The 22,355-nt window shown below is 35.1% G+C and overlaps 1 long non-coding RNA gene across 1 annotated transcript in view; it reads left to right on the forward strand.

The window, feature by feature from the left end:
* Positions 1 to 22,355, forward strand: part of LOC121033048 (uncharacterized) — an 85,899-nt gene that overhangs the window by 21,553 nt on the left and 41,991 nt on the right. The window contains exon 3 of the long non-coding RNA XR_005791664.1: positions 5,799 to 5,899. This is a non-coding gene — a long non-coding RNA (uncharacterized LOC121033048). The remainder of the gene's footprint in view (positions 1 to 5,798; positions 5,900 to 22,355) is intronic.

Here is a 22,355-nt window from a genome sequence, read left to right on the forward strand (position 1 = left end):
TACTCTGAACAGGCCTGAGGAACAGAAAATTTGCAGACTTGCTGCTCTTTCAGTTCCCAGTTCTTTTAGGATGAAATTCAGCCACAGGTTTGGGGTTTCTTTTTGTTTCCATTTTTGTTCTTTCAGTAAATTTCAAAAGTCCATATGCAGTATATACAGAGAATGAATGCACTGGGGTGTGCCTTCTTTCAGTGTGGACATTAACAACAAAGTTCTGAAAACTATGAAGAAAAATATCTCTTCTCTCCACATGAAAGAATCCCAACCTGTTATTGAGAGCCTAGATAACAAACACATATTTCTGCATTTTCCACTTACAGTATATATTTTTTGTATTTTAAAATGCATTGCAGAATAATTGATTAAAAGAGTACCATTATCTCCCCCTTTAATAAATGTAAGCAGATGTACACTGATGTTTACTTGTTTTTTTTTGTTTTGTTTTGTTTTTTTCCCCCACTTAGAACTTCAGGTCAAGTGTTCTTGACAGCTAATCCAGGTCCCTCCCTGGTAAGGCAGCATGAAGACTGCCTCTGTTATTTCATTTCAGAATTTCTTCCTGCAGTGATAGGCCTGTACCAGCAGGGGATCATATATGCAATATCTGCCTCCTTGCATCTTCCACTGAGGATGGCTTTAACTCTCCTCAGAGAAAATTTATTTCTCTTTTCCCAGTAAGAAAACCCACTTCTCTTACCCATATTCACAGATTATTGTTAGCAGTTTAATTGGTACAATAAAATATTAACATGGTTTCAGCTTCTCCACTGCTATGATCAAAACAGAGTGGACTGGTAAGATAAGAGCATAGGATTAGCCCAAAGTTTGGCCAATGAACCAGGCAGATTGTATAGTTTAAGGATCCTTGAGAATTTATATGAAGAATGCCTGAGTGGCTCAGTTGGTTAAGCCTCTGACTTTAGCTCAGGTCATGATCTTGCAGTTCATGAGTTCGAGGCTCTGGAGTCTGCTTTGGATTCTGTGTCTCCCTCTCTTTCTGCCCTTTCCCTGCTGGCACTTTGTCTCTTTTTCTCTCAAATATAAATAAACATTAAAAAGAAAAGAATGTATATGAAATTAAATTATAACCACCAGAACAAATCACTTTAGTGGAATTAGTGAGAACTGAATTAACTTCAGGTAGCTATAGATAATACGTTTCTTCTTTTTTTAATTTTTTTAATGTTTATTTGTTTTTGTGAGAGAGAGACAGAGCATGAGCAGGAGAGGGGCAGAGGAGGGAGACACAGAATCTGAAGCAGGCTCCAGGCTCTGAGCTATCAGCACAGAGCCTGGTGCGGGATTTGAGCCCACAAACCGTGAGATCATGACCTGAGCTAAAGTCAGACGCTTAACCAACTAAGCTACCCAGGCACCCCTAGATAATATATTTCTAAATGCAAATCCATGTATATTTCTATAACATATTTCATATATAGGATAAAGCAAGCAACTTTGTATATAAAATTAGATTGAAGTTTAGTTAATTGCAAGTTAACCAGATTCAACAGTATTATAATGGGACAATGAAAACCAAAACAAAAAAAAAAATTAAAGCCATTATTTATTCATTTATTCAATGTATACATTTTTTTGTTTTATAAAACAAATAAGAATTGAATATTTACTATGTATGGAAACTTTATTGGCATTAGATATACAGTAGTAAATATGGTAGCTATTTTTCCTGCCCTCATTGAGTGTATAGTCTAGAAAAGAAGACAAACAAATAGGATATTTCAATAGTAGATGGTAAATTTTAAGATAAAGAAGCACATGGGTTATGAAAACTCCATGCTATAGTTAGGCATATAGTTATGGCATAGTTAGGGAGAATCTAAAAGAAAGAAAAAAGAGTTATCTTAGGAAGGGAAGGGGAAAGGTATAGCCTATGAAGTAGAAAGAGCTGATTAAGACCCAGAAGCAAGAAAGAGCATGGCATATTCAAGAAACTAAAAGAAGTCAAGTGTAACTGGAAAATAGAGTGTGAAGGTAGAAATAAAAAGATACCAGGAAGAAGGAATAAGTAGAAGTAAGACCTAGAAAAAATTCATACGCAAAGTTGAACATATTTAGCTTTCAGAAAAATAACAGGAAGCTTGCTGAAATGTTTAAACATAGGTTGAAACTTTGTGGTAAGATGATCATCATGTTTTATAAAGATTATTTGAGATCTGGATATAGGCTTTATGAACCTGGGAATCCCACTTGGGAAGGGGATATGTAAACTTTGATCTGAGCATGCCAGAGAAACTTAAAGTTAAGAAAAACATCCTATCCTTAAAATTAAAAAAAAAAAAAATCCTTTTATTATCTCTGGGGACTTGTCTCTGCCCCAGACTCCATGTGGGGAAAAGAAATTTCATCAAACTAAGATTATCCCAGACACAAGAGTAGTTTCCAAATTTATACAAGGGCATGGAAACCAAATTCATAAAATGATAATTTATCTTTCAGACAAGTCCTAGGTCAGTGAAAACCCTAGATTATTCATTAGAATTTTTAAAAATGCAAATTCACTTTATAACTTAAAAAAAAAAAAGACAACTAAAATTAGCTCAAAAGAAAACAGCTAGAATCACACAAGCAAAAACATCCAAAGGAGTGAGAGGGAGCATGCATAATAAGGTATAGGTTCATTCTCAACAATTTCATATAAGAGTAATTCTGAAAAAGATTACAAAACGTGTATATTTAAAGAAACTGAAGACATGAAAGAAGGATTAAAAATGATAAAGAATTTTTTAAAGGAAAAACCAAGTATAGAAAAGAATCAAAATGAACTTGTAGAAATGAAAAATACCATTGCAATTAAACACTCAGTGGGCAAAAGTTGGAGCTGAGAAAATCATCCATAAATCAGCACAAAGAAACATAGATGAAAAATATGAAAGATTAATTAAAATGTGGAAACGAGAATGAGAAATTGCTACATAGATTAAATATGTGATCCAAGGAGAAAGAAAAGAAATAGGAAGAAGAATTATTTAATGAGAAAATTACTGAGAATTTGCCAGAAATGTTGAAAGTCATAAATACCAGAAAACCATAAGTTTCAATAAAATAAATAAACTAAGAACTAAATGCATTGTAGTGAAACTGAAAAACAGTGTAGGAAAGAAGAATATCAACAATAACAAAAACACAGATTACCTTCAAAGAAGCCGCCATTGTATTGAGACGATTCTTCCAGAAAATAACAATAAGGGCCAATGTAGTATTATCTTCAATGTGATTCAGCTATCGGTGTAGAATCAATAACCCAGATATTGTCATAAAAACCGAGGACAAGGTGTAATCTCAGGCCCAAAAAATAATAACAGGCCAGGTATTTTCCACTCATACAAAATTCAGTTTCATAACAACTAAACATATTTCTGCAAAAAAGAAAGCGAACCCCAAATGACAGTGTTACACATAAACAATGATAAGTCAATTATGAAAAATACAGGTGAATGAAATTTACAAGTAATTGAGGATCATTAAAAACATGGATATAAAAAAAATATGGATCTAAAATATCACAAGAGAAAAAATACTTTCTAAAATGAGAGGGGTATAGTCAGAGGTAACATGTTCTAAGGTCCATGTGTTCTCCATAAGAAGGGTAGAAATATTGGTAAATTTTAGATTTAATTCAATTATATGGATTGGAAAATAGACTCACTATCAAGTAGAAATGGATTGTATAGCCTCATAATTAGTACAAAAGGAAAAATGAAATAAATAAAAGTTGTTAAATTTCATAGAAGAATAGAAAGACTAAGACGTAGCAAAGAAAACTCTCAATAAGTAAAAGATAGAAAATAAAATAGTAGAATTAATATGAAGTATATCAGTAAAAATGATAAATGTAAGTGAATTAAATAAAAATGATTGGTCCTGGGGCACCTGGGTGGCTCAGTCGGTTAAGTGGCTAACTTCGGCTCAGGTCATGATTTCGCAGTCAGTGAGTTCAAGCCCTGCGTCGGGCTCTGTGCTAACAGCTCAGAGCCTAGAGCCTGTTTCAGATTCTGTGTCTCCCTCTCTCTGACTCTCCCCCGCATGCTCTGTCTCTCTCTGTCTCAAAAATAAATAAACAAACAAACAAAAAAAAATGATTGGTCCCTTAAAAGACAAGAATTCCCAAGTAGGATTTTTAAAAATCCATCATTATGCTGTTTATAAATGTCACATTCAAACATAATGAGGCAGATATGTTGAAAGCAAATGGTGGCAAAAATGTGTCAGTCAAATATCAGTCAAAACAAAACAAAACAAACAACAACAAAAAACCTGAACAGGAAGAGTAATGAAAACAAAACAGACCTTTATTAAAAACAAACAAGGAATAACAAGAACTTATGTAATCTGGTCAAAGAAACCAAACACTAGGAGGATATTTCTGAAAATGGAGGCCTAAAAAACATAGCCCATGAAAACAAAGAGCAAAAAAGGTAAAGATACAAATGTACATGGCAACTTCATTTCTGGGGACTGTATACACTTTCCAAAAAGTATTGCATATGTGTACAAGGAGACATGTAGAAGGTTGTTCATGTTAACAGTGTTTGCACAGAATTGGAGACAACCTAACTGTTCACAAATAGGGAAATGGATAATGGAATAATGGTATATTTGTAAAATGGAAAATGTAAGTAACACACTAGATCTCTATATCAGTACATGTAAATCTCAATAACAATTTTGTACAAAATTATGTTCATTATGATATCTGTTTAACTTTGAAACACATACTGTGTATTGTTCATGGATACATACATAGACAAGAAAAAACCAATAGCTTCAGAATGGTTGTTACATACGAAGAAAGAATGAATTGTATTGGGGAAGAGGGACAAACCATCAAATCCTCACTGAAACTTTTCATTGCATCTCACATCTGGACAGAAAGCATGAAGCTCTTTTATGGGCCTGCAGACTCAGAAAAATCTTACCTAATCAGAGAACTAAAGTTAAAACAAAAACCAAATTACTTTAATCTCTGCTTTTCCTGAGATTAATCCAATTAAGCCAATGATGGGGACTCTAGCAGTAGTGAGTGAAATGCCTCAAGATACATACATTATTACATCAACTTGCCTGGGGTATCAAACTGATAGCAAATTTACCCTATCAGGGACAATCCCACTTGGTTTGAAAGCACATTAACATTGAAATCCTTAGAAGTGAATTGATTACAAACCTAATCTAACATAGTTAATTTAAAGCACATTTAAAGGATAGTGAATGTGCTTTCATTTAGTGCTTGGCTTCAGCATCCTGGCAAAGAGAGAGAGAGAGAGAGAGAGAGAGAGAGAGAGAGAAGAATAAAAATGATGTAATCTCTAGTTCTTAGGCAACCAGCATGTTCCAGAAGGTTTTTGCCCTTAAGCTATTCTCAGTTTATCACAGTCCACATATTCTAATCAACACAAATCCCTTGACAAATGAGGAGGAATGAGGACTGACCTACCCTTAAAGGTTTAAAGCTATTTCCTCATCTTTGAGTAAAGCCTAAGGGCTAATGGTGTGGTAGAAAACAAACGGGATACTTTCAAAGTTTAGTGTTTCAAAAATTTGTCCCAATTAAAAAAATTAATTAAATGTGGCAGTACAGTGGCTGCCTACGTTTGCTCTACAAAAGCATCAACTGGCAAACATTTCAATCAGGTACATAAACAACCAGTAATTCTCATTTAACCAATACTAATGTAGAGCTTTAGTAGAAAACTTTCGCAAGAGGTGGATTTTCCTGCTCACTCTAACTTTGTACTTTTAATTGGTTTTGTTTTGTTTTGTTTTGTTTTTTACTTTAGAGACCTTTTGGACCAACTGCATGTCCTTCATAATTTTGTAGAATGCGGAAGGAGGACATCTAATACAATTTTCTGTTGACATCTCTGTCCAATACTTAGAGGTAAGAAGGTAGGGGTAGGGTGAAGGGAGGCGCTATCAGTATTCTACTGGGAAAGAGATTTGGTTATGAAGGCATTTTAACATTCAAAATGTCAGTAACCACAAGCTACTGCCAAATTGATAGAGAATATCATCAACACTGTTATTACAACAGCTTATCTTTTCACGTTCACATTATGTCAATTTTCTTTATCATCTGACCACCATATTTATCAGAGAATCATTTTATCCCGTTTGACTGTTACCCCGATGAGGCACGAACTATGTTTAACTTATTTCTTATCATATCCCCTGGTATTCCATATCTGTGGAAGTAAACGGAGAAAAAAGGGAAGGATCAGTCAGTAAAGGAGAGGAAGAGGAAAGGTGTTGTGAAGAAACACACTTGGTTCAATGATGGGCATGTTAAATTAGAAGGGCCTTATAGATATCTAAGAAAGATGATTAGTAAGTGGTTTGCAATATATGTTAGAGCTCAGGAGAGAGCTCTATAAAATTGAGGGCCATAAGAACAGAGGTGGGAGTGGAAGCATAGAAATGAAATGGTCAGCCAAGAAAACTATGGCATAGAAGCCACAAATACAAAGTCTAGCAAATATCACTGTTTAATAGATATTTATAGGACAAGGAGAGTATAAGGAATGTAGGAGAAAACTAATAAATAATTGTTCCATGGAAGACATGGGAGAAAGAATGTTGTATAATTGTCATCTTGCAGGCTACTCTAAGTTATTGGACCCAGGGCAGGAAAATATGGATGATGGTGGTAATGGTAAATAAATTGAAAATATGAATCTAAAAGGGAATTAAGGATGCCTTAAGAAAGAGGCTAAGAGTGGAGTCCCACAAAATGTTGTAGGCATAAGGCAATATGAGAGGAATGTGGAGGTCTTTCAGGCACATCATAAAGTTTGTTCTATAAATTATGAGCTTCTCGACTTTTTGGAAGTTTCACTGTATGTAACAGGCATTTTGGCAGAATAGTAATATTTCTATCTTATGCTGAAGGGCAAAAGAAATTTTATGTGACTAATGATAACTCACAGATAATTAATTAATGAACAAAAGAATGATTTATGAAAATGTCATCAATATTGGTTTGTTTCAGATTATTCATAAGACTATGCTTCTACTTCTATTTAATGTATTAAATGTATGTATTTACATGTGCAGTTGTGAGAAAAATGTATATTTAATTTCTCACTACTGCTCTGTGGAGAGGTCATGTAAAATTTAAATAGCAAGTATGATTTGAAGGATTGCAGTTCTTTTCAAGATGTGTCCTCATTTTCAAGAAAATAAGTTAAAAACTACTATAAGCTTCACCTTGGTGAAGCAAATACTGAATTTAAACAATTACAATTACTAGAAGGAACCCAACCTTTGCTGGTGTGTAGTTTACCTCATTCATATTCCTTTCCTTATTTTTCTATACATTTTTCCATAGGACCATTTTTAATTGAATAACTTTGACATGGAACATTGTATACGTTTAAAGTGTACAGCATGCCATTCCTTCAATATATTTATATATTGTAATGATAGCTCATGTAGAGATATTTATCATATTGCATAATTATAGTACAATATTATTACTTATATTCATTATACTGTGCATTAGATGTCTGTGGCTTATTTACTACTCATTACAGATTTGTACCCTTAAAACCATCACTCTTTGCCTCCCCTCCCAGCCCCTGGTAACAACCATTTTACTATCCTTTATAAAGGTTTAACTTTTAAGATTCCACATATAAGTGATAATTACACAGTACTTACCTTTCTCTGCTTACCTTGCTTAGCACAATGTGCTTAATTAAGGTCCATCCATGTTGTCACAAATGGAAGGTTATCTTTCCTTCTTACGGCTGAATGGAATGGAATACATTGTGTAAATGTACCACATATTTTTTATCCATTCATCCGTTGATGGGCATTTGGGTTGTTTCCACATTTTCACTTGTGAATAGCGCTGCAATAAACACGAGAGTGCATATATCTCATAAAATCCCATATTCATTTTCTTTGGGTACACCCAGAAGTGGAATTGCTGGATTGTATTCTAAATCTATTTTTAATTTTTTGAGGAAACTCCCTATTGTTTTCAATAGTGGTTGGACCAATTTACATTCCCACCAACAATGTGTAACTGATCCTTTTCACAACATCCTCACCGACACCAACAGGTCTCTTGTCTTCTTGATGATAACCATTCTAAGAGGTGTGACATGATATCTCATTGTGGTTTTGATTTGCATTTCCTTGATGATTTGTAATGTCAAGTATCTTTTAATGTGCCTATTGGACATTTTGATATCCTTTTGGAGGAATGTTTATTTAGTTCTCCATAAGTATAATTTTAAAGTCACTTTTGTGCTACAAAAAAGTTTTAAATAATGCAACATAGTGATTATACTCTGTTTTCCCTTTCTATCACTAATCATTAAAGCAATTATATTTTTCCTAATCAAAATGACACACTAAGTAATGATCTATGCTGTGCTTCACTATACTTGGGTGTTTACATTTTGCATCCCCTCACTGAACCTGTGTTTTCATCTTCTCACCCCCACCACACAACACTTCACTACGTCATCCAGGCACCTTTCTCTCCCATCTGAAAAACACCCTTTTTTTATATCTCTATTAACCAGTTGGATCTCTGGCCACAAACCTCTCATCCCTACTGCCTTCAATTAAACCTTTTTCAAACTCTTTCTGAGCTCATCCATCATGCTCTGTTGCTGTGCTTGGATGTCTCCTGAGGATACTAATCTTTCTCATGCTATCCTCATATTTCCTTATTTTAGACCCCACATGGGACTTCTCAATTTCAAATATTACTTTCTAACAATAAAGTTGCCACATTCTTCCTTTCTCTCATATTGAATCAGTCACCAGATAATTACCTCCTCAAAAATTGTCATCAGCTTCCTTTGTCTTTTGAGCATGATGAATTTGAAGTGAAACATCCCATAAAGATTTCTAGAAGTTAGTTGGATCCATGGGTAAGGCATTCAGAAGGGAGATTTAACCTTATAATCTTAAGGCTCTCAAAAATGGGATTGCTCTTTCCTCAGTTCTCCTAACAGCAGTTATCTTTCTGACACATCAGTTCCAGTCAAACTGTGCTGTTCACTGTTTCAGAAGCATGTGTCCCCTATTTTGTCTACAATGCTTTGTTCATGCCAACCCTTACTTCTTTCCACTCCTACCTCTATTGGAGCAATCTTTATGCTTAAATGACACCCTTTGATTATCTCAATAAGTAGAGTGATTTTTCTTTCTTCAAATTTTCTCTCATTGATTGTGATGCTCTCCATAAGCAAGAAAGGAAGGAAGGAAGGAAGGAAGGAAAGAGGGAGGGAGGGAAGGAAGAAAGGAAAGAGGGAGGGAGGGAAGGAAGGAAGGAAGGAAGAAAGGAAGGAAGGAAGGAAGGAAGGAAGGAAGGAAGGAAGGAAGGAAAGAAAGAAGGAAGGAAAGAGAGAAGGAGGGACACACACACCACACAGTATGTAATGTCTTACACCATAGCTATGTGTCCACAATGTCTCTGTTGTCCTATTAGATTAAAAACTGGAAAGCAGAGACCATTTCTTTTGCACCTCTGTACCCCAAGAGGACACAGCTCTGTGATTTACCATACTAGATGCTTTCCAGTAGCTTTTTAAATCGGATTTCTATTTTTTAAATGTGTATTTATTTTTGAGAGAGAGACAGAGAGACAGATTGGGGAGGGGCAGAGAGAGAGGGAGACAGAGAATCTGAAGCAGGCTCCAGGCTCTGAGTTGACAGCACAGAGCCCAACGTGGGGTTCGAATTCACAGACTGTGAGAGCATGGCCTGAGCCAAAGTTGATTTCTTAACTAACTGAGCCAGCCAGGCACCTCTAAATCATATTTCTAAACATGGAAAAATTAACAGGTCAAAAGGTCATAGTACTTTTTCTTCAAAATACATTTATTTTATTGATGAATCATCAATAAATGTATTTATTATGTATTCAGCATCTACTTCTAGCCAATAATGTCTTGCGTTGGAGATATAAAGTTGAAGGAAGCAATATGAAGTGGATTGTGATGGAAGTGCTTTCAGAGTTCTGGGTCTTTCCGGAAGGGGTATGCATATAAATCACACTGAGAATATAGGTGACTTTCTGGGGTGCTTGGGTGGCTCAGTTGGTTAAGCATCTAACTTCAGCTCAGGTTATGATCTCACAGTCTGTGAGTTCGAGCCTCGTGTCAGGCTCTGTGCTGACAGCTCAGAGCCTGGAGCCTGCTTTGGATTCTGTGTCTCCCTCTCTGTCTCTTCCCCGCTTGTGCTCTGTCTCTCTGTCTCACTCTCAAAAATAAATAAACATTAAATCTTTTTTAAAAGATTGTAGGTGACCTTCCAAAAGAAGCTGAGGCATGGAAAGCATAGTATACACTCAGAATTGGTAGAAGAATTCATATACACAGTGGAAAGTATACCGTTTGCTCATTTATTATATTTCTAATAATTTAACTCAACTAAACTGATAATATTAACTTTATATTTTTACTTCCTTAGAAGAATCTCACTATTTTTTTCTTTAAACTAACAGGAAGGCTTTCTTTTAGCTTTCATTAATGTTGGCAACTTTTTAAAACACATTTTTACTCCTCACAGTAGCTATTTTTAAAGTAAAGAAAATGCTAAGAACACTTGAGTTATATTTCTGTTAAAGCTACTCACACAAGGGCAACTAAAAATTGGCATAGCCGGGGCACCTGGGTGGCTCAGTCAGTTAAGCGTCTGACTTCAGCTCAGGTCATGATCTCGCGGTCCGTGGGTTCGAGCCCCGCATCGGGCTCTGTGCTGACAGCTCAGAGCCTGGAGCCTGTTTCAGATTCTGTGTCTCCCTCTTTCTCTGACCCTCCCCTGTTCATGCTCTGTCTCTCTCTGTCTCAAAAATAAATAAATGTTAAAAAAAATTTAAAAAATAAAATAAAAATTGACATAGCCAATATAAGATTAATGTGCATTAATGTACCAAATTTTATCTTTTATCTGCCTTTTTTATTTACTCTTAATTTTTTTATGTTTTATTTATTTTTTGTTTTTGAGAGACAAAGAGTGCAAGCATGGGAGGGCCAGAGAGAGGAGAGAGAGAAATCCCAAGCAGTTCTCCACACTGTCAGCACAGACCTCTAGGCAGGGCTTGAACACACGACCCTTGAGATGATCCATGAGATCATGATTTGTGAGATAGTAACCTGAGCTGACTCAAGCTGACACTCAACCAACTGAGCCACATAAACACCCCACCTAATTGCCTTCCAAAATCAGGGCAGTAGAATGCATGCATACTCCTAAAATTGGGATTAAATAATTTTTAATATGTGTTGCAACTTTTTTGACAAACATGAAGTTTATGGTTTAGTCCAAAAAAACTTCTTAACGGAGTCCCCAAAATGGTTCTGATAAAAAAACTTGTTTATATGCTACATGAGAAAAACGTCACTTTAAAAACACTTTAGTGTTTTCTTCCATTTGTGAATCATTCTAGAATTAAATCCTGAATCTCTATGCACTTAAGTAAACGTTCAGTGTTGACAACATGAAGTCCAGGTGTCATTATCCCAAATACTGGATGAGAAAACTAAGATTCAGAAAGTTCATTGACTCCTGCAAGTTCACAAAGCTAATAAATCATTGAGCTGATACAGAAACGATGTCTTTAATTGCATATAATGTCAACTCCTAAGATCCTTGCTCTCCTGTTACAAACCTTACACTAAAATACTTTCCAAAATTCCATATTGCTTTTGAAAAAAGATCAATAAGCTTCACCTAATGCAAATACACAGTTGTTCTCACTATTCAGCAAGTTCAAGCCTCTTCCAGCTGAGTTTCTTTCTGGTCACCCATTTATTCTAAGGGTCTGTATGTATAGTATGACCCACGGGATAAGGTTCAGGCTATAGAGGTAAGCTGGACAATAGAAGAGCTAACAGAACCTGTTCAAGATAATAATGTTGAACAGTTAACGTCTTCAGGATTCTTATAGAAGTAGAAATAGAGCATTTAGCACAAAACTGTAATCAATGTAATTTTAATATGGTTAATATTCAGAGTAGCAATAAGGTTAAAGGAAAAAAATAGGAATAAGGCCAGTGGATTCTTCTTCTGAATAATCTGTGCCTGGTAAGTAGGATGTATTTACTTAGAATGTATGTTTATATGGAAGAGTTTGAGGGATGGCTTATTTGGATTATGTATGGAGGGGCATAGATGGCCATACGATTAGTGAACTTACTTATTTATAAAACTGAAATGAATTGTCAGCTGTGTAAGCTAATCCTAGATGTCCTTTGTAGGCTCTATAACCTAACAACTATTTTATTCATATAACTATCTGCTGAGCATGACTACATAAAAAGACAAATGCAAGAAACTGATAGATACAAATTTGTATTGACAAATTAATTGGGTTGACAATTCAATGAGGAGGACCTTACAATAATAAACAGGGGAAATAAAGGTAAGCCCAAATAGCCATAAGATAGGACCATTAAAGTACACATGACTGACAAAATCTGAAATTCTTTTAATGGTTATTAGGAGAGAGCACAGGCTAGAGCAGCCCCTTTTAGCTACAAAAAATGACATTGGTTCTGGGCCTTGAGGTAGCTATGGGATGATAAGACACTGATATGTAAGATAAAAGGCAAAGAGTAGATTTTAAAATGTGTAAACTATATAAGTGGGTGTGAACAGATGAACTTGATTGGATTCCTAAGAATGCACTGAAATATAAGACTGAAAATACATTGTGGGAGCTATATTTGAAGGTCCTTGAGAACCACATTAAGGCATTTGGCCTGGATTTAGTAAGCATGGGGATCAGGATTTGGGGGGGAAAGGAAAGCATGATTATAGTTAGAGTTTAAGAGTGATTTGTCAGCAGAAATGGAAATTATATTGGAACAGAAGCAGTGCTAAAACTAGGGAAAATATCTAGGCAGCCATTACAAAACAGAAGATAACAAGCAATAGACCAGAGCTTTACTTCTGAACTCCTGCACCTTCAGCAAATCTTTGGTAGTAGCTCTTATTTCTAAAAAAAAAAAAAAAAGTAACATCTGGATATAGCATAGCTACCATTTACCACACAGGTTTTCACCTGTAAGTGTATACAGGGATCACTGGGGGATCTTTTGAACAAGGCATGTTGAGGATCAGACCATCAGAAATTTGAATTAATATTCTAGGATAAGACTCATGAAGGTTTCAAAAACTCCCCAAACAATTTTGATGTAGGAGGCAGTGGGGTTGGAATCTAAAAAATGCTGCTTTAAAGAGTACAGGATTAAAAAAAAAAAAAATTCTTCTATTGCATCCTCCCAATAGGAAGCCTGACAACCAATTGCAAAAAGTTCTCAGTTATGGAACCTCTGATCTACTCTATTTATAAAGAAAGTGGAAGTTAATTATAATAGTAACAAGTTATCAGCCCAACCATTGCTTATAATAAGCCAGTAAGAAAATATTCATAAGTTGCAAAGTTTTGGCATTTTATAAAACACACTGCTCTTAAGAAAGAATCTCCTTGTTCGCAGTGGAAAAACCAATTTTTCTGTCATTTTTCTCTTGCTCTTTCTTCTCAGGAACACACAGAAAAATGTAAAGATGTACGACTTATAAATGGATAGTGTATACTTGTCACCAAAACTAATGAATGCATTTTAAATTTCATTTTAAAACAGTACTAGCAGGAAATGCCCCTGGTACTTCACTGCATCATGACCGACCTCACATAGTTTGCCAAAAACGCGTGTAGTAGACACCATCTACTCGGGCAGGATCCCCCATTCTCTCAGCTTCTGTGTGCTTTGCTTCCTTCATCCTACATCCTCAATTTTTGTTTGGAGGAATGTCCTTGAGCTATTAAAGCTGCTCTGCTCACAAGTGAGGGGAGACACAGGTACCTGGGAATTTAAGTGCACCCAGGATAGCTCTTAACCAAAGATAGCTGGTATGCAGTTACAAAGCCCAGCTCCCTCTAATGAACTTGGGACAAATTCTGAGGTCTAATCTACATTCCAGAGCTTCCCTGAAGAATCAGGCTGAGACTAGTACTTTGCCTGCAACCTCACTTTTGGCTTCTTCCCATCTTGCATCTTGCTTTCCCCAATCCCAAGTGGGTTTCTCCTGGGAGTACTGCCTTAACAAATAGCTTGTTCAGGAGCCTGGGTGGCTTAGTTAGTTAAGCATCTGACTTCAGCTCAGGTCATGATTTCACAGTTTGTGTGTTCGAGTCACACATCAGGCTCTGTGCTGATAGCCCAGAGCCTGGAGCCTGCTTCAGATTCTGTGTCTCCCTTTCTCTCTCTGCCCGTCCCCGGCTTACACTCTGTCTCTCTGTCTCTCAAAAATAAATAAACATTAAAAAAAATAATAATAGCTTGTAACTGATTCCTTATCTAGGCCTGTGAGTCTAGGAAACCCAGGCTAAGACACAATGTTTATGATCCCTCTAGTAGAAAAACAATAAATAAAAAGACAAGTGTATCAACATTTTGGTGTTTTGCTGTAAACAAGGAAGTCTTAGTCAGAAAGTGTCTCTGATCCTATATTGAAGAGCAAAGATTTATCAGTGAAGTTAAAATAGGAAGATATGTTATTATACCAAACCTACACAACTCCAGAGTTGTTTTACCAGATACCAATTTTCCCTTATTTGCTTCTGCAGTTTAATGGTAAAGACAGATTTAGGGGTGTCTGGGTGGCTCAATCGGGTAAACATTCTACTCTCAGTTTCAGCTCAGGTCATAATCTCATGGTATTGTGAGTTCCAGCCCAACATCAGGCTCTGTGCTGACAGTGCAGAACCTGCTTGGGATTCTCTGTCTCCATCTCTCTCTGCCCCTCCCCCACTCGTGCTGTCTTTCTCTCTCTAAAAATATATAAATAAATTTTAAAAAAATATATTAAAGACAGATTTGGTAAAATCACATTTTGCCAAGTAAAACCAAAAATACCTTAATATTTTATTGTTTGTCAGGCTCATCATTTATCTATCCTGGAGTAATCACAGTTGAGTACAGGAACACATTTCAAAAGGGAGGTAGTCAGAAGAGTCAGATAATGTTTGCAATTTTGTCTGCAACCTGTCTTTTTATTTAACTCTGAATGACCTTAAAGTCTTCAGAGATGTCTCATCAAAGCTTGATAGAAGACTGTTGGTTCTAACTCTTGATGGTACCATTTTTAGTAATTTTAGAAATTGATATACACAAATAAAGACTTGTCCACAGTATAAATAGCATTTATCAGGAAAATTGTGTCATCACACAATTGTAAATTCTAGAAATACCTATGCAGATCTTTTTGAAAATATGCAGTCTTTCAGAATATGCTCAAATTTTCACTTAAGTCTTCTCTCAAATACAATCACTTTCCTAACTCTACCCATTGGTCTTATTCTGGTTAAGCCCGGAATTGATCCCTTACAAAAATATCTCAGAGCCTTAGACCTATTGACCTGCCTATGTTTTCTTTTTTTTTTTTTTCTTTACACTTTACCATTTCTTTCTACTTCCTATGGATGTTTCTTGGATGCTTACCTTCCAGACCTTAATTGTCATCCTGTGATGTAACTTTGTTGTTAATACCTACTTGGATAATTTGGTAACATTACCCGAGTATACATCCAGTTAAGGACTCCAGAAGCCACCCCTAGTATAAGATTAGAGCTTTATTCTCTCTAGTGCTATATTTGATAATCCTGGCAATATTTTCCATAACAAATTCACAATCAGACTTAGTTCCATTGCTTACAGCTCAAACCAGATTTCAAACTGAGATCCATGGAATTCTAGTAGTACTTGAGCATAGTTACAGGCAATGTGTGAAAAGGAAAATTGATCCCAATATAAAATGAATTTGAGGGCTGCCTGGTGGCTCAGGTGGTTAAGAGTCTGACTCTTGGTTTTGGCTCACGTCATAATCTCTCAGTTTGTGAGTTCAAGCCCTGTGTGGGGCTCTGCACAGTGGGGACCCTGCTTGGGTTTATCTCTATCCCTCTCTGCCCTTCCCTGGCTCATGTGTACTCTTTCTCTCTCTCTCCAAATAAATAAATAAAATAATAAAATAAAATAAAATAAAACAAAACAAAATGCATTTGAAAAATGTTAGTTCAAACAAAGCAAAACAGACTTTTTGAGGCAGAGTATTTCAAACACTGACTATAGTAATGTTCATTGCAAATCTTCAATAAAGAGATAGCATAAGCCTTACTTATATATTCTATTCAATAATCAAGCCCTTTCCTTATCCTTGACATCTTTATTGAGGTATAGTTGACCCAATAAAATGTACATATGTATAGACCCATAAAATGATTGACATAATCAATTTAATGAAACTATCCATTATCCCCCAAAGTTCTTTGTATTTGTTATAATCCATTCCTCCCATCTCTGTAGCTGCCATGTCTTCAGGCAACCACCAATGTTTCTGGTATGTTTTATGTGGCATCCTAAAGGAAAGAGTGAATAAGAAATGGAAAATACATTTCCCTTTTAAGCTCTTGGAGGAGGTGGAGGAACTCTTTCAGAATGTAAAACGTATCTAGAAGTACAAAAAAAAAAAATAGGAAAGATGATGTTTTACATAGAACACAAAGAAAAAACATTATGTGTACAAATAATTAAAAATTCAGATAAAATATGCAAAGGTAGCAGAATGTAAGAAATTATAAAATTGCAACAGAAAAATATTTTCTGACTTAAAAGAGGGTCTTGAAAACTTAGAAAACAAAATAAAATAAAAAATAAATAAAAGTAAGTAAACCTTATCTTCTGCAACAGAATTCTATAGCGATTTGAATAATCCTTCATATATGAAGTAAATAAAAATATTTACACATATATCTTTAGGGAAAATAAAAAATACTTCCTGACTTGAAAAAATATAATGCAATTAAGAGTTAAAAAAAGAAAATTCATAAGGTAAACATCAAAAGAAGTTTAGAATTATCTTAACACAGGGGCGCCTGGGTGGCTCAGTTGGTTAAGCGTCCAACTTTGGCTCAGGTCACGATCTCGCGGTACGTGAGTTCGAGCCCCGCATTGGGCTCTGTGCTGACTGCTCAGAGCCTGGAGCCTGTTTCAGATTCTTTGTCTCCCTCTCTCTCTGACCCTCCCCCGTTCATGTTCTGTCTCTCTCTGTCTCAAAAATAAATGTTAAAAAAAAATTTTTTTTAAATAAAAAAGAATTATCTTAACACAAATAATTCATATAGATATTATAGGAGTCCTTCTGGAACTCCAATAATCCACAAAGTGGTCCCTTGATGGTATTCCCTAGATTATGCTAGTGTTATTCACTCTCTTCATTCTTTTTTCTTTGTTTTCCTCTGACTGAATAATTTCAAAGTTCCTGTCTTCTGTCTCACAGATTCTTTCTTCTTTTTGATTTATTGATGCTCTGTTTTTTTTGTTTTTTGTTTTTTCAATGTAATTCATTATCTTCTTTGGCTCTACAGTTTCTCTTTGATTCTTTTTCATGATTTTTATCTGTTAAATTTCTCATTTTGTTCATACATCATTTTCCTGATTTTATTGAATTGCCTTTCTGTATTTTCTTGTAGCTCACTGATTTCCTTAAAACAGTGATTTTGAATTATTTGTGAGGTATTTACCTCATAAATAAATAAATCTTTCCCTATATTTGAGTAGTTTTCAGCCATTGTGTCTTAATTTTTTTTTCTGTTCCTATCTCCTTTTTTTAAGGATAAAATGGCTGAAAACGCTCAAATATAAGGAAATGTTTGGATATCCAAATTCATGAAACTCACAGGTAATCAAGTAAAATTAATTAAAAAGATTCTCTCCAAGACATGTTATAATGCAACTGTCAAAAGTTAAAGACAAAGAAAGAATCTTAGGAGCATCAAGAGAAGAAAAGCTTGTAACTTACAAAAGAACACCCATAAGGCTATCAGAAGATTTCTCAGCAGAAATCTTATAAGTCGGGAGGTTAGGGCAATACATTCAGTGATTAAAGAGAAAAGAAATAGCTGACCAAGAATACTTTATCCAACAAACTTGTCCTTCAGAAATGAAAAAGAGATAAAGGATTTCCTAAACAAAAGCTGAGAAGATAATGGCATTTTTTTCACTGTAATAGAAAACGGAATCTTAAAATTTGTGTGGAATCACAAAGACCCATAATACCCAAAGCAATTCTGAGACAAATAAGAAAACTGGAGGCATCACGCTAGCTATAGTAATGAAAAGAGTATAATATTTACATTAAAATAGACGCACAGACCAATGAAACAGAACCAATAGCTCAGAAACAAACGCTTGCATATACGGTCAATTAAAATTTGACAAAGGGACCAAAAATCCTCAGTGGGGAAAGGATAGTTCTCTCCAATAAATTGTGTTGGGAAAACTAGACAATCACAGGCAGAGGAATGAAGTTGGACCCATACCTTACCCCACTTACAAAAATTAACTTGGGGCGCCTGGGTGGCTCAGTCGGTTAAGCGGCCGACTTCGGCTCAGGTCATGATCTCACGGTCCGTGAGTTCGAGCCCCGCGTTGGGCTCTGTGCTGACAGCTCAGAGCCTGGAGCCTGTTTCAGATTCTGTGTCTCCCTCTCTCTGACCCTCCCCCATTCATGCTCTGTCTCTCTCTGTCTCAAAAATAAATAAACGTTAAAAAAAATTTTTTTTAATAAATAAAAAAAATTAACTTGAAGTGGATTAAAGACTTAAACATAAGATCTGAAACTGTGAAATTCTAGAAGAAAACATAGGAAATAAGTTCCTTGACGTTGATCTTGGCAACAACCTTTTGGATATGACACTAAAAGCACAAGCAGCAAAAGCAAAAATTAGTAAATGGCACTACATCATACAAAAAAGCTTCTACATAGTAAAAGTCACAATCAACAAAAAGAAGAGTCAGTGTATAGAATGGGAAAAAATATTTACAAATCACATATCTGATAAGGGGTTTTAATATCCAAGATACAGATTTTAAAAAAACCTCATACAACTCAATAGCAAAACTACAAATAATTTGATTTTTTAAAAAATGGGCAGAGAACCTGAATACAAATTTTTCCAAAAGAATACTTCCAAATGGTGACATGTACGTTAAAAGGTGCTCAAAATCACTAATCATCAGGGCAATGCAAATCAAAGCCACAATGAGATATCACCTCATACCTGCTAGAATGCCCATCATTAAGAAGACAAAGGATAACAAGTATAGGAGAGGATACGGAGAAAAGGGAACCATTGTGCACTGTTGTTGTGAATGTAACTTAGACTACCCTATGGAAAATAGTATGGAGGTTCATCAAAAAATCAAAAATAAAACCACCATATGATTGATTCAGCAATCCCACTTTTGGGTATATATCCGAAAGAGATAAAAACAGGATATCAAAGCATAAGGATACATTGTGACCCTGCTTAACAGGGCATAAGGATACATTGTGACCCTGCTTGAGCCCACAAGTCATCCTTAATCTGCATGGATCAGGGAATGAATTTATGGAAGCGGTTCGTTGGGTGGAATGGGGAAAACGAGAAAACTCACATAAGCCAGGTGGCCAGGTAGAGAAGGGGACTGTGCGCTTTATCTGTCTTTGGACTGCCAACGCATACGTAAGAAGACAGTTTCTAAAACAGGAATAAACTCTCTATTTCAAAACTGTCTCTCTCTGCCCAAAGCCAAACACTCTCCAGAAAGTTTAATACTTAACATAAAAAAGAAATTTTACAATGTATCCAAATAATTAGATTTATATCCAAAACTAAGGAATTGATCAGTAATAACAATGTTGGATAAGGACTCAACTCTCTCACAGTGCCAACATATGCAGACCTTTCCATATAAGAGGAAGAAAAGGGGAAAAAATCAGTAATATAAAAACACTCAGCATGGGAAAGAATAGGATAAAATGAGAATTGAGAGCAAATAATGCTTTATAAAAACAGTCATTATAAGAAAAAGAAAAGAATTGTTTTGGGAAAAATTAGAAAGCATGTTGCATCTGTAAATCTAGAACTGGATCTTATAAAAATGGAGCAATAACAAAACGAGGGAGTTCTTGGAGATGCAAATCATAATTGCAAGGCTGTTATTTTGTTTTTTAAAGAAGTGAATAATAGATTGAATTAGCCAGAATAGAAAATTATTACATCAAAAGAGAATCCCAGGAAATTCTCTGAACTTAGAAGAATAATTAAAGGCGAACAGATGGAAGTTAGGAATTAAATAAAAGAGATGGGGAGAGCTAATTTGGGAAATCTTATATATAAGAGTCCATATGGGGTAAATACGAAAAAAAACAGAAGAAATAAAAAAAATATGTTTTAAAAAATTCCCAGTATAAGAGACTCAAATTTATATGTAGAAACACCTCACTAAGTACCTGGAAAATAAGTCATAGCCTTGTAACATTTCAAATTAAAGGGTGAGAAAAATTAGTGTACAATCTTCCAGACAAAAAAATTAGGTTGTTTTTGAAGAGAAAATACTTCAAGACTAATTATCTACAAAAGTAAATGCTAGAAGACATGGGACAATTTCAAGTTTCTACAGACTTAGAAAGTGTGTCATTCACAGTCTTTCTAATGAAGAAAATATGTGTAAGAAAATAATTATATTTTCATGTCTTTGATTAATACTTCATCTGCTTGTGGCCCAACTGGACCTTCCCTTCTGTGAAGTGTCTGGACAAAACTCTTCCCAATACTATTAGATTTTTGCCTTTTTCTTATACAGATTCACTGAAGTTCATATATTCTGAAAATGTTTTGTATGTGTTGCAAATATGGTATGACTTTACACTGTTTTTGTTGTATGCTTTGATATATAGAAATTATTTTGGGGGGAATTGTTTTAAGTTGATTTCAGTAATTCTTTTCCTCATGAATTTTTGTTTTGTTTTGTTGCCCAGTTAATACATCCATTTCTTTTTGAAGGTTGTGAGTGAAAATATTCTCCTATAGGTTGTTCTTTCATATTTAGGTTTTCAGTCTACCTGGAACTTATATTTGTCATGGTAAAAAGAAATTAAATCCTCCCCTTACATTGATGTAATCACTCATTCCAGAACATGGCAAAAGTAACTCTTCCCATTTGATCCACTTACATAAAGTTGTGTGTGTGTGCGTGCATGCACACACAATTATCTTTGATGTCTGTTTTCTGCTTTGTCTATCTTTACATAAATACCACACTCTTTTGATCATGATGATTTTATCATAAGTCATGATACCTTTGAAAGACAAGTCTCACCATTATGTTCTTTAAAATCATCCCGTATACTCTACTTTCTTTCCATTTCATATAAACTTTGCATTAAAATTATCAATTTAGGAGTGCCTGGGTAACTCAGTTGGTTAAATGTCCAACTCTTGACTTTGGCTCAAGTCATGATCACATAGTTTGTGAAATTGAACCCTGCATCGGGTTCTGCACTGACAGCATGGAGCCTGTTTGAATTCTCTGTCTCTCAGCTCCTCCCCTGCTTATGCTTTGTCTCTCTCTCTCTGTCTCTCTCTCTCTCTCTCTCAAAATTAAATAAACATTTAGAAATTAAAGAAATAAATAAAATTATCAAGTTAAATGCACACACCTTGGATTTTGATTAGAACTGCATTGCATCTATAGATCAATTTTGAGAGAATTTATATTTTTGGATTATTGAGTATTTTAAGCTATGAATCTGGTATATTCCTCATTTATTACACTTAATTTTTTTCTCAATTAGATTGGTTTTCTATTTTCAAAAGAATTATACAACTTTTTTTTTTAATCTTTTTTTTTTCAACGTTTATTTATTTATTTTTGGGACAGAGAGAGACAGAGCATGAACGGGGGAGGGGCAGAGAGAGAGGGAGACACAGAATCAGAAACAGGCTCCAGGCTCTGAGCCATCAGCCCAGAGCCTGACGCGGGGCTCGAACTCACGGACCGCGAGATCGTGACCTGGCTGAAGTCGGCCGCTTAACCGACTGCGCCACCCAGGCGCCCCAAGAATTATACAACTTTTATACAATAAATTTTTGTCTGGCTTTTGTACAATAAATTCCTAGATAGCTTGTATTTTTTTTTTTTCATTTGAAATGGGATTTAAATTTTCTTACTATTTTTTAACTTCAGGTAAATTTGTATGTAATTTTGATTTCTAGTTATTAAATCTGTATTCAACACTCTGATTCTGATAATTTATCTGTGTATTCTATGACATTGTTTTTAATTCACATTGACATGATCTGCCAACATAGACAGGTTTTTGTTTGTGTGCTGTTTGTTTGTTTGTTTTTCCCAGTCCACATACAGTTTTTTTCTTCGCCTGTCTGCACTGAACACCAAAAATTGAAAATGTTGTGATAACGGTAACCTATTTCTTGTTTCTAATTTTAAAGGAAATACTTTCAACATTTCACCATGAAATATTTT

The sequence above is a fragment of the Herpailurus yagouaroundi genome, unplaced genomic scaffold (genome assembly GCF_014898765.1).
Source record: "Herpailurus yagouaroundi ecotype Mexico unplaced genomic scaffold, PumYag 142, whole genome shotgun sequence".
NCBI lineage: Eukaryota > Metazoa > Chordata > Mammalia > Carnivora > Felidae > Herpailurus > Herpailurus yagouaroundi.